Here is a 12,292-nt window from a genome sequence, read left to right on the forward strand (position 1 = left end):
ATACAAAATATAGTCACCATTATTCCACGCGTAGGCAAGCCTATAGGGCGTTTCCAAAACTTGCAATGCTGAAATGTTTTTTTTACTTGATGTCATTCTGATCTTTTTAACAGGCTTTAAAACATCAGTAGGCAACTGATAGGGTCATTACTTCTGGGTTTAAAACCAACTGCCTGTTTTTCTATACATTCACTTAGACATTATGCCTTAGGATACTGTTTAACAAAAGACCTTTTTTGTGCTTGAGTCGTGCTGTTTATGTGCCTTATTTGAGGAGGAAATTTTGAGCCTCTAATTGCTCTCTTTTGTTCTTATTTGCTAAGAGTCCTAATTGTTCTTGTCTGTCGCCTTAGTATTTTCACCTTTAAAACCTTAGGAGTCTGTCTAGAACCGCCTATAGGTAGAGGTCCTAAATCCCTCCAGGACCATTAAGAAGGGACGGGTAACAGCACGCAATAGAGATCGCTGACCAAACACTCACTTTAAATGACCACTGAGGGGATAGGAAGGGTAGATATGGGATATGATGACTACGCGTTAATGCCACGTGTAGCAATTCATTGAGGAGTGTTTACCGGACATTGTGTGGGGTGATCCTATAGGCTAACCAACCTAGGACTCCTCATTTTCCAAAATTCCTTCTTTTGTTTAAAGTTTTGTTTTATACAACTTGTTCAAAGTCTTTATCTTATTTGAGTTATCCAATTTGCTTTACTTGTAACCTATTTGATTCAACTGTTTATTTGCAATGGACTAATTTGTGAATATGAGTACGGCTGGGACACACAGTTGTGGACCAAGAGAGGTGTCTAACACCTTTCCCTCGAGGTTATTTCGAGCCCTTACCCCAAATCTCTGGTAATGCAAACCAATCCAAGAGTTAATCACTCTAGGTGCCCTAACACACTGTAATTCGTTAGGTGGCTACTCTTCAAATACCCAATTCCCAAAAGGAAATGAGTTGTCATACCCCATGGAATGTCAAAACCCGGACCTCTCTCCGCGGAGGGAGAAAAGGGGGTGCGACACCTACCCAACGTGAAACTGAATTAGTTGGACTAATGACTTTCGAATATCAGATGATTGTACCCAAAATTTATTTGGAGAATTAAATCACTAATTTTAGTAATTATTTGGCTTAAAATTTAGCACAGTACTCCAGTCATCCTATTAAGTGTCTCATATTGATTGAGAAATGAATTGTCGTTCTTCATATAGTATATATAAAATAGTAGCTCAACTTCACCATACTCTTCATGCCTTAAACTTGCCATGCTCGTTACATCTATTAAAAATCTATCAACATAATGAGATAGCTTCACCCTGGCATCAATTCAAGGTTACCCGTCATATAATAAAGCTTCAGTCTAGATAGCTTGATGGAGAACTATATCAATCAAGAAAATAAAAAAAATTCTCCGACCACATATAGAACCGATGTAATAATGAAATCGGTCAAAAATAACTAACACTGGCAAGTTCAAGTAGCCTCTCTACTAAGTTAAATCCATTGTCTGTTTTATATATCTAAATAGGAAAAGTTCAATACCTGAAAGAACCATGAAATATTTAAACATCTTGTCCATAACTAATGAAATTTTTAGACTAACAAAACATGAAAAGTTCAATACAAGAAAAAAATGAAATGATTCAAACATCTTGTTTATAACAAATGAAACTTCTAAACTAACTAATCAAATAGTTATTGGTTCATCTTGATCTTATTTTCTGACAATTGTGCATTCGGATCTTCTTCAACTACTGCTACGACATTAGTTATATATATTGATGTGTGTCTATAATTCCATAGTTTCGTACATTATTTGCCTTGCATTTTTTATGCTTTAATGATAAATTACACTTTACTTACATGTAATGGAGTCTATTTTGTGTGTAGGTGAATTGAAGATGAAAGTAGAGCAAAAGGGTTACTTAAACATTAAAAGCGCGCTCGAGAACAGTGAATGAGAGACCCTGGCGACGCTAAGCTTGAAGATGGCGAGGCCAGGTAAAGGCCATGCTTGAAGCTGGATTTAGGCTAGCGAGACCAGACTAAGTCCAGGTCCACCAGGCGTTAGGCTGGCGACGTCAGGCCTGGGGCGAGATCCATTCCGAGTTTTGAAGATTTATTTCGTCTCCTGGTTTGACTAGGACTTGACCTACACGTTTAGGTCTTTTCCTACACATATAAATAGACCCAAAAACGTCACTTTTAAGGGAGACAGTCGAGGGAGATCGAGATTGGACAGATTTGATAGGGGATTCGACCTAAGGAGGAAAAAACACACTAGGAGCAAGTCAGAGAATTCTTCTACGAGATTTTCACTTCCTTCTTCCTGTTTCCATTATTGGTTATGAATTCTACAATTGTAATTATGCATCCTATTATGAATAGTTAATTTGTTATCTAGGGTTTTAATTGAACCTATTGGAGGATGATTTTCCTGTTACATTAATATAATTTTGTTGTAGTATTTTCTCTATTTGTTCAACTACGTTATTATTGTGGTTGGTTGAAGAGCTCTCAATTGACTGTGTCTATTTAATGTGTATTACTCGGGAGAGAGAGCATATTTAGGTAGTTGTTGAACAACATCACTCCTAACGTATACGAGGGATCAATACGAAGGGTTTAAAGGTGGGATTAGGGATAACGAAATCTTGGTGCGATCCGAGTGAGCCGTACTTAATGCTAGCTAGCGTAATTCGGGAGAATATGTCTAGTAAATTGTGATAATTAATTGGGAGAAAGTTACGACAGTCAGAGTACTCATGATCGGTAGAGAAGACTTAGGCAAATTTATAGAAGACGTAGCGGAAAGGATTCCGACAATAGAAAAAATCATAACTCAAGACCTCCTTAATCTTGTCTCCAATCCTTATCCTTGTTAATTGATAGTTTTACTGCTTTCTAGTATTTATTAGTTAATTAGTTAGAAATAAATATTATAATCTTTATAATTAGTAAATTGTTTGTACTTGTGTTTCTTAGTAATATTGAACAACTGTAGCTAAGCCTTAGTTCTTTGTGGGATTCGACTCCGGACTTGTAAATCAGATTATATTTGCAACGACCGATTAGTTGTGCGTGATCAATCTTGGGAGGTGTATTTGCAATATCGATCAAGTTAGTATCTTCAGTGGAATCCTACTTATTTAAAATACAAAAAATTATAAAATCAGTAGTGCAACTATAGATTCTATTGCTTTATTATTATATATAGCTGCAAATTAATTAATTAAAAGAATCAATAATGTAAAGAAATATTAATAGTGAGTTGTAAAATCACCGCGATTTTATTATCTTCATGAATAACTTGGTTATTATTGAAATTCGGATCCTATAAAAAATGTGTATCATAATTAAAATTTATTTCAATCATAAATAGAAAAGTTAAGAAATAATTCAGTAGAGAAATATATTTTGAATGTCTCTGCACGTGAAAAAGGAATGTAATTGTTTATAATATCCTCGTTGTCAGCAAGCATTACAACTGCAAATACTTCATCTTGATTATCATAGTTGAAGCTCTTAACACAAACTTTAAACATGTATATCTTTTTAACAATATTTTCTATTTCCATTGGATATGAAGAGTCATCTGCAACACCAAAAGTCTAAAAAAGGACATATTCACAGTGGTTAAAAGAAGCTACAACAACAAACTAAAAAAATGTATAATCTGGGAAACTTGAATAAAAGCAGAAAATTTCTACTGCAAAATGCGCCTCTATCCATTAGCTTTTCATCCATCAAAATAAGCTTAACTGAATAAGGACTATCAGCTCTATCGCGATTCGGATTTTTCGAAAGCCTCACAATACAAACCTTTAATTTTTAGTTCATTAACTTGCTGTTAACTTCGTGAATGAAATTACTTTTAGCTGCCATTAAGTCCTTTGTTAATTGAGAAGGAGTATAAATCAAAATAAAGACACTAATATAGAGTGTAATCAATTAATTAATGAACAATATGATGTCTTGTGGTATGCACACATTAAAGGTTTGATTTTGTAATATAATTCTTAGTAGCCTGTTGCTATTTCTATTAAACAAATCCTATAACAATCAAAGAAAAGAAAAGCAAGGAATGAGAAGAAGAAAAAGTGAAAAGTTTATTGCTTATTATAATTAAATATCTGTTCATAATCCAGGGAAGCATCAAAATTAATTCTGAACATTTTGGAATCGAATACTAAAGAAAGTTGTACTTAATATATCTGTTATCTGTTATAGAAATTTAATTAGTGTTCTAAAATTACAAATCATACAGTTCACCTTCTGTATTTCAAAATTTTTGAGTGATATGCATAGGACGGAGAAAGAATTGAAAGTATATACCGTAAAAGTGAAAAACAGATATGAAAAATCTGCGAAATCATATTACTGGGAATCCGGCGAATAAGGATTGATGAATTAGGAGTTGAGATCGTGGTTCGACATCGTAGGTTGTTTGAAGCGCCAACTCCTTAGGATTTAGAATTTTAGACGAAAGGCGTGCAGGAATAAAGTTGTACTCTTTGTTGGTAACTTTCGAATTTTATTCCTTGTTGGTAACTTATTTTTTTTTAAATATACAAAAAAAATAGATATTTTATTATTTTTAAATTCAAATTTAAAAAATAAATTAATTATCATTAGGGTCTGCTCAATTTTATGTATTCCGCCCAATCGTTTTCGAATTTTGTTTCTTCTTGGTAACTTCCGAATATCAATCCTTGTTAATAACCTAATTTTTAAAAATTGTAAAAAATAGATATAAAATTGTGGTCTAAACAAGTCAAAAAGAGGTCGAGAGTATTTGTGTGGTTATAAAAGCTTCTCCTTAAGGGTGGAATTGGAAGTTTAAGCTAAATTATTTTCAAATTTAGAAAGGGATCATTCTTTTTGGAATGGACCAAAAAGTAAATAAGTTCACATAAATTAGAACGGATGGAGTAGATATTAACTAAACTAACTAATTTTGTCCTAAAATTATCATATTTCTTTCTCCTACGCTGCCACTTGTCATAATTCTAGGCTAGACTTTCTTCTTTTTAATAACAGATAGATGATTTTGAAAATTCTCACTTTTGGAATTGTGTTACACTCAATGTTCATTTTCTAGAACATTTTCTTAATATAGTAACAGAGCTAGATTCACTTCAATTTTTGTTTACCAATTATTGGGGGCCTGTTATACTATTCATGTTTAAAATGTTTCGGTCCTCCTTAGCGTAAGGGTTGTATGAAGTTTCGCACATTGCTTATTGAGATTTGGGATGAACTATCTTTCACCTTATATATATAATATTGGATAGTCATCATCTCATGAGCTTTGGAGATTGAGTCATATCTGAATTTTATTTTTTCCAACAATCTCGAAAAGAATATAAGAGCGTTCGGAGAATAAGAAATCCTCTGACTTTTTTATGTCAACCCGGACGTATCTCTTTTTAGAAACAAATTTGCATTAGAATCTATAAAATTTTCAAAAATAAAAATCAATTGATTTCTCAAATAGTAATAGTGCACTATAAATTAAATTGGGATAATTTCACATAAATACAACTCACACACCTGACTTGCAACATAATAGCCTAGATACCACTTTGTAAATCTATAGCCCAAAAATAATAGGCTAATTTCCAAAAAACAACTTATTTCACACAATCAACTATGGTTATTGCTCCCTCTTTATACAATCAGTTGTTTTCATTCTCTTGATTTCCTTTGATTATTAAGCATTTGATAAAAAAATGTAAATCAGCCACAACGCAACTCAAAAATCCTGAATAATACATATTATCTGAAGGTAAGAAATTCAAACACTTTTATGTGCAATTGCTGAAGCAATCCAATAGGATAAAAGAAAAATAAAAACTTGGTAAATGAATTGTAGAATCCCTCCAACGCATACAAAATCTTCTTCATATAGCACATACACGAAAAAGAAGAAGAGAAGGAAGTGTTAAACTTCCGTAGAGGCCTCTTACACACTGATAATGTATATACATCCTTATAAACTGAAAAAAATATATAATTATACACCATTATACATAAATATACACATTTATACACAATTATCAATACTGTATAAGTGTATATAAACACCACTTATACAATATTTCCACTAGAAAACATAGAATGTCCAACACTACACTTACTGTAAATAATGTATTAACTTGTATAAACATGTATAATAGTGTATAAGAGGTGTTTGTACATTCATATACACTATTATACAGTATTGACACAAACTGCTGCATAGTTATGATTTGTTATCCAAGCCTCGAGTTGTAGTAGAAGGTATTGGATGATTCAACTCGTCAATAGGTTAACAATTTTGCGCCAACGATTCGGAATTCAACACACAGATAAGATACACCCAATTTCAGATTCGAGACTTCAAGGTCATAATAATAATGACCAGAACTTCAAACTTCAAAATGTTCCAAAATTAGTGGTTATTTTTTTGTACAAATCAAGTTTGAGAGCTATTTATTTTCAGATCTGTGTGTATTTTTATTTTTCTTTCAAAAATATTCAATATTCTTCTGCTTGCCACCATGGGCGACGGAGTAGGAGTTCGAGCCTTCTTCGAGCCATTGATGGCAGAACTGCGTAAGGGGTAGGGGAGGGGGAATATGGGGGGGGGGGGGCTAGGTTAAGAGAGGATGAGGGATTTATGTGGGTTAGAAAGAAAGAAGCGAGAGGCGGTGAGAGAGAATTTGTCGTGCTGGAAATGAAGAAAGAAGAAAATAATAAAAACCCTAAAAGTGTGTCTTTAATAATGGCCTAAAGGTTGAAAAGTTTCTTTCAAGTTATGTACAATATGGGCTAAATAGGGTAAGAGTTTCAAATCTGGGCCATTTTCGGTTGGGCTGTTAGGCCAAGTGACAAGGGCCGTAATTCTTTCTAAGTTAAAGGATTAGTTACCCCCTATAGCAAAGGTTGATACTTTATTTATTTTAAATAAATACCATTTTAAAAAATTATATTCCATAGCTACCTTTTGATTTTTTATACCCATATATCTATTTATAGTCACCTCCTACCCTTAAGCCATAAAATAAGCTTTGTATTATTTTTCTCTCTCATATCCCCTCAAATTTCTTCTATCCCCCACCCATATCTATTCTCCCTCTCTCTCTCTCTCTCTCTTTCTCTCTACTTCCTGATGTCTTCTCCTCCGTTGGATCAAGGCTGAAGATGAACTCCGTTATTTCGCCCAACTCCATCTAACAACTCAACTGCTTTTTTGTGTTTCTTGATTTCACGTCAACCATGGTCGGACCCTATCTGAATGGAGCATATTACGACCCATCAATTCTGCTGCCGTCCAAAACCTACCACTGCCCAGGCCACGCCGGCGGGTGCTACTGCTACAACCCATTCAACTACATCTGCACTTGCATCTTCCAGATCCTCTGCACTCTTTGGTCATCGTTGGTGTCGTAGCCTTTGTCCTCTGGTTTATCCTCAGGCCCAACAAAGTCAATTTTCCGTTAATATATTTCAATGTATTTTAATGTATCTCGCTGTATTTCATTGTATTCATTATCTTTTTTTTTCATTTTATTTCAATATGTCTCGCTGTGTTCTATTTATTTCATTGTCTTTTTTTCATTGTATTTTATGTATTTCATTGTATTCACTGTCTCGCTATATTCCATGAATGTATTCATATGTTTTCTAATTAATATAATTTATGTATTCAGATGTATTATAAAATTTCTCTGAAGATTGCTATGTTTTTGGGGTGTTTTTCAGTTGAGAATCTTTTTTATATACAAAATTTGTGTGTTATAATTGAGTTTGTTGAGTTATATTAGGAGTCTATTATGTTAATTGATTCATTTTTTCCGTTTAAAAATAGTGTAATCCTCTGTTTCACGCCGTGAATATAGTCGAATATAATAATATGTCCAGCTATAATCCCATGTTTCATGCCATGAATACAGTCGAATACACCCGAATACAAAGATCTATCTAGCTGTAATCCCCTGTTTCAAGCCTAGAAATGCTACTGTATTCATCAATACAGTAGTTTAAATACATCGAATACACTCTAAAAATCTGAAAACATAGCTATAGGAAGTAATATAGTAAATGATAGCTACAACTAGCTAACAACCGCTAAAACATAGTGGTTTTATGAAACTTTCTCAAATCAGCAACCTGGGACGTCAAGTTGTGAAGATGTTAATCTTGGGCAAAAAGTTTTTTTATTTTCTTGAGTACCAGCAAATTAAATTTGGGCAATGATGATATGGTAATGATTTGGACAAGATATTGATTATCATTGTCCTTATCACACACAAAAATAAGGGGGAAAATTGTTGATTGCATTTTTACCTTTTAGTACTAATTAATAACCTTGCCACAATAATTTGTTTAGTCACCTCCAATTATCCATTTCCCTCTAAAATCAGACTCCCGTTCCCCACTTATGAAAAATATTAGGGCAGAGAGAAACTCAACTGAGATGGCAATGAATACTTTATTGCATCTCTAACTCACGTGTTTATATGACCTTTATTTAAGAAAATAATTTAAATTTACACTACGAAATATGATTAGCTTATCAAAATATTTTCAGTGTTTATTTTAACTGAGCAAAAGTGTAACGATTAATTTAATTTAAATCTTATAGTATTCACACTCCTAGTATAGAACAGTGTATGCACCCTCCCAACATTCTTAAGGAAATTTGTAGCAACTGAAAATGTTAAAGAAACTAAATTCATCTATTTTGTCGAATTTTAGCTACATGTTAAATACTTATGTGAAATAGTACAAGAACCAAATCTTGAATAATAATCAAATTAAACAGAAACTAATAAGACAAAATTTTGGGTACTTCAAACGTATAACTATTACGATGTCGATGATTCTGGGTGTGTTTGGTACGAAGAAAAATATTTTTCGGAAAATATTTTTTAATTTTTTCATATTTGGTTGGCTTAAATGTTTTAGAAAATATTTTTCTCATCAACTCATTTTCTTTCAATTGGAGAAAAATATTTTCTCTATCAAGAGAAGAGAAAATATTTTCCAAAACTCTTTTCCAACCTTCCTCCCATTCCCCACCCCCACCAACCCACCCCTACACCCCTACCCCAACTCCACCCACCCAACCCAACCCCACACCCTCGCTCCACCCCTACCCCCACCCCCACCCCCACCCTCACTCCCACCCCAGCCTAAATAGCAATATTATTAATAGTACTTTCTTTTCATGTTATAGATAGAGTATTTTTTTTAATTTCAAAAAATACGTATTTTCTTTTCGCGATATAAAAAAAGTTTTTTTTTCATTTTAACAAAAAAAAAAAAAGAACTTTCTTTTCATGATGTAGAAAAAATATTTTCTTTCATTTCAACAAAATGTAGTAAAAAGTATTTTCTTTCATTTCAAATAAAAAATTATGTAATAAAAAGTATTTTCTTGTATTTCAACAAAAAGAGTATTTTCTTTTCATGATGTAGAAAAGTATTTTTTTTAGTTATGGAGCACAAATTTGAACGTCATTTTTGTGTAACAAAGTAAAGCAACACATTAGTTCCTTTAGATTTGTATAAATTTTTGGAAGAATTATTAAATTCTTGAAGAAAATAGGGTGTTGGGTATTTGGGGGAGCACATAAAACATAGAGGGGGAGGTGGGTGGGTGTTCAGATTGTAATGTTGCTATTTGTAAATTCTTTTAAGATTTTTTAATTTGTTTAATCATGAGCTGATTGGTTCCTTCCAAGAGATTTCTTCAACAGACAGCTTAAGCATCCTCCCGTACACCTCAACCAAATGAAAGCGACATCTAAAGTTAAGAATGTTTGGAGATAAAGAAAGTAGAATAAACCCATCCTTACCCGTTTCTTCCATAACTAACTACGTACAAAATAAAACATACTCTAATATAGGAGTATGTTTTATTTTTATTTTTAACTGGATATCATCTTTTTGCTTATAACTCATTTGTTTCTCTTTTTGGTTTGAATTTTGTACAGATACATCTTACTCTACTCATGGATTAATACGAGAACGTATTCACCAATGGATGAGTAATATTACGGCATAAGCCCATGGCACATATTGCTATTGGTCCCAAAAACGCGCGTACCTTAAGAATTTGTTGTGTGCCTTATAAAGCTCTTTACTTTTCTCTCCCATTTCGATGTGGTAACATGATATGTACACCCCTTCTTCAGAAGCTTGCCCCATCATCGTACTGAGGGAGATTCGGCATGTATGTTTCACTTTGGCCCAACAAATCTCATGAATTTGTACCTTGGCTACGCAAAAGCATGCGTACCATATGAACTTGTATTGTACCTTATAAAACTCTTTACTTTTCTTTTGTTTTTCAATGTGGGATTAACCTAAGGTGATATGTATACCATTTTTTCAGAAAATTACTTGCCTGAAAGCTTGTCAGTCCTGTTTGATCCACTCTCGTTGGCCCACCCTCCGTCATGGACAAATAACACGGCTTTCAAAAAATAAAATAAAAAATTAGTTTCCTTCTCACTCTCGAACACCTGAGAGTTTGTGATGGTTAGTCCCATGGGAACATAACATATATTCTTAATTTGTTGATGAGACAAGCTCGAATATATGCTTCGCTGCTTAAATATAAGGCCCTTTACTAGCATTCTTATCTTGGTAGTGAATTTTTTTTCTTAAATTTTTATGAGGGAAAATATTCAAATTTACCATCGAACATGCGAAATGATCTAATTTTGCAGTCCTTTAATAGTTGGAGTTAAACATATCCATTTCGTTACCAAATCAGCTCAAGTATATCCTTATTCACAGACATCGAACTATTAGAGATTGATTACATACGATCAATATTATATGTATTTTATTGTGTTTGTGCATCCTTTAAAAATATACTACTTACTTATTAACCTTACTCATAAAGTATTTGTCAAAACTATCCTTGTCTCTTCTTAAATCTATCACTTAATAATATTCCACTGATATGAACATGTTGATCTAGAAAAATATAATACTCCATTGGAACGACTTCTTATTTTTTAAAAATATCAGTTTGAAATAAATTCATCTTACTAGAACGATTAATATTTGGGACAAGAGAAAGTAATAATATTTCTTAAAAAAAATATCATCCTGGAAAAAACAAGGGTAATCTACACGGTATGCCCACTAAAAATACTAGTTAACTCCATATACCTTTGAAATATTTATTTTACCTTGTATACCTATTTTCTAAAAGTTTATTACTTTTTAAACTTTTAATATCATTATATGTCATTAAATAAATCCCACCTTTTAAGGAACTAAATTATCTCTCACTCCAACTTAATAAATCCCTTAAAACACTCCATCATCCCATGTTTTAAGGAATTGAAATTATACACGTTCACCAAAAAGTTCACCCGAAGTAATTGAAGTCCTCCATAATCTTTTTCTTCTCTTTCATCTATGTAATCAAAAGAAAAATAAATAACGTGACAATATTCTAATTTGGGATTTAATATATAAACTAAAATAAAATATTAGAATATTCTATTCAAACGAATACACCACAATATCCTAATAAAAAATACATTATTCAAATCAAACAACGATGAATATATAAACTAAAATAAAATATTAGAATATGCTATTCAAACCAATACACCACAATATCCTAATAAAAATACATTATTCAAATAAAAAACGATGGAATATTCAAATCAAACATAACACAATATTCTAATTTGGAATATAATATTCAAATCAAACATACCACAATATTCTAATTTGGAATACAGTATTCAAACCAGATTTTTCAAATTAAAAAAATTGTAGAATATTTGGTTTGTATATTGTATTCCAAATTTAAATATTGTATTCCAAATTAGAATATTATAGTATGTTTTGTTTGAATATAGTATTCCAAATTAGAATATTATGGCGTATTAGTTTGAATAATATATTCTAAATTAGAATATTGTAATATGCTTGGTTTAGATAGCATACTTGTCATTATAACATTGTGATATATTCGATTTGAATTGTATTTCAAATTAGAATATTGTGGTATGTTCAAAATATATGGGAAGATTGAAAGTACAGAATATACAATATCAAAAGTGAAGTACAGGTTTCAATAATTACGGCTACATTTAAGGGATATTATTCCCTTATTAATAGTGGTTGTTACACGCATAAGATTCTCTATCAAATTATAGGTTGTAAGGTATAGTGAGTAAAGAGAGGGGTATATGGCGTTAAAACCCCAAAAAACTTTGGATGTGGAAGGGATCTCTTACAAAATGAAGCAAATAAAAAACGTGTATT

The sequence above is a fragment of the Nicotiana tabacum genome, chromosome 16 (genome assembly GCF_000715075.1).
Source record: "Nicotiana tabacum cultivar K326 chromosome 16, ASM71507v2, whole genome shotgun sequence".
Classification (NCBI taxonomy): Eukaryota; Viridiplantae; Streptophyta; class Magnoliopsida; order Solanales; family Solanaceae; genus Nicotiana; species Nicotiana tabacum.